General features: G+C 37.3%; 1 non-coding gene across 1 annotated transcript; it reads right to left on the minus strand.

Moving 5' to 3' along the window:
- Positions 1-1255: 1255 nt before the first annotated feature.
- On the minus strand, positions 1256-1362 carry LOC133793324 (small nucleolar RNA R71). The gene has a single exon (XR_009874773.1). It is a non-coding gene; the product is annotated as a small nucleolar RNA R71 (small nucleolar RNA).
- Between the last annotated feature and the right edge of the window lie 384 nt (positions 1363-1746).

The following is a 1746-nucleotide window of genomic DNA, read 5'->3' on the forward strand; positions in this document are numbered from 1 at the left end:
TATAAGCTTATATTTTTTTCTTTTTAACTATAGTTTCATTAATCTTTCTTTCTTTCTTAATTTCTTTTTTTTTGTTAAATAAATATTTGTAAAAAAAAAAGATTAAACTTGTTATTTATCTTCACTTTAATTTTTTTTTCTTTATTTTATTTTTGTGTTGTTTATTTTGTTGCTTAGTTTAGGATTTTCCTTTTTATTTGCCTTAGTTTTCCTTATAATTTAGGTTTAAAAAAAACAACATAAAATTGCATAAAATTGTTCATAAAATTTCAATCATAAAACGCTTAGTATTGGGAACAATTTTGTAATATTACAAATGGTAGAACCGATATTGTTCTGTCTAGAAAGATTGGTTGTTAAATAAGATTTGTGATAGTGTTACCCTCCACACTTACCCGGGAACCTCGGGGAGTTCTGTCTAGGCAAGTGTGGGTCTAAAGCGGTACCTTGGCAACCTTCCCAATCGGCCTGGGAACATTTCGAGCATCTACCTTTGCACTATTACATTGTTGAACTTATTACTATAAGAAAACCAAGCTTGTTCTGTCAAAATAAGCAATTTCACTCTGCTTAAAGGTTGTTTGGTTGAAAAGGTTGACTTGTGATCCACCATACTTACTCAGTAACCTCAATGAGTTCTAGTAAGGTGTTGGAGATCACCCCAAAACCTCCCAATCTACCTGGGAACAAGTTTTAAAAAAAATCAAAAAAAGAAAAGCAAAGAAAATAAAAAAAATAATAAATCTAATTATGATTTTCAAGAGTGGATGAATCATCACAAAACTTCTAGTGACACTTCTTCCAATTCATCCACCACTCCTTCCGGAACTCCTTCCACCAATCTTGCTTCTCCACAAACTTTCGTTGATAATAATCCATTCGCAATGATGAAATCCAACCAAGAACTCTCAATGACTACCTCCATCCTACTCGCACTTCCACGCCTTCATGCATTATCTTCCCTCCTAATTTTCCTGCATTAGACTTTAAACCTAGCACGATTCAACGCTTACCCACATTTCATGGAATGGAAAACGAAAGCCCATACGTGCATATCAGAGAATTCGAGGAGGTAGTAGCCACATTCTATAACCGAGCCGAAAATGTCGATGTTGTGCGACTGAAGTTCTTCCCTTTCTCCTTGAAGGACAAAGCCAAAAGCTGGTTATACTCTTTGAGACCTAGGTCGATTGGAACATGGGAGGAGATGACCAAATCTTTCTTTCTGAAACACTTCCCCAGCCATAAGACCAACAGTCTAAAATGATAGATTTCCACATTCTCCCAAAATGACAATTAAACGTTCTATCAAGTTTGGGAAAGATTCAAAGATCTGTTAAATCAATGCCCGCACCATGGCTATGAGAACTGGCGTTTGGTCAGTTACTTCTATGAAGGCCTCACGAGTCGTGAGCGCCAGTTTGTAGAAATGCTATGCAATGGTGAATTCCTCGAAAAAGAGCCAGACGGTTCTCTTGAATATCTCAAAGAAACCGCAGAAAAGTCTCACACCTGGACTAGACCAAGTGCTACTGACAGCACCAACCGACACAAACCATCTAGGATCTATCAACTTCGAGAAGGGGATAGTGTTAAGGCCCAACTTGAAGCTTTGAAAAAAGCAGTTTGAGGTCTTAATGACGAGAAATGACCAAAAATCGCACATGGTCGCTCAAGCGGAACTGCAAGAACCATGCTTTGTTTGTGGAGGGACGGAGCACTTAGCTAAGGACTGCTTAGCTTTGA

Source organism: Humulus lupulus, chromosome 7 (assembly GCF_963169125.1).
Source record: "Humulus lupulus chromosome 7, drHumLupu1.1, whole genome shotgun sequence".
Classification (NCBI taxonomy): domain Eukaryota; kingdom Viridiplantae; phylum Streptophyta; class Magnoliopsida; order Rosales; family Cannabaceae; genus Humulus; species Humulus lupulus.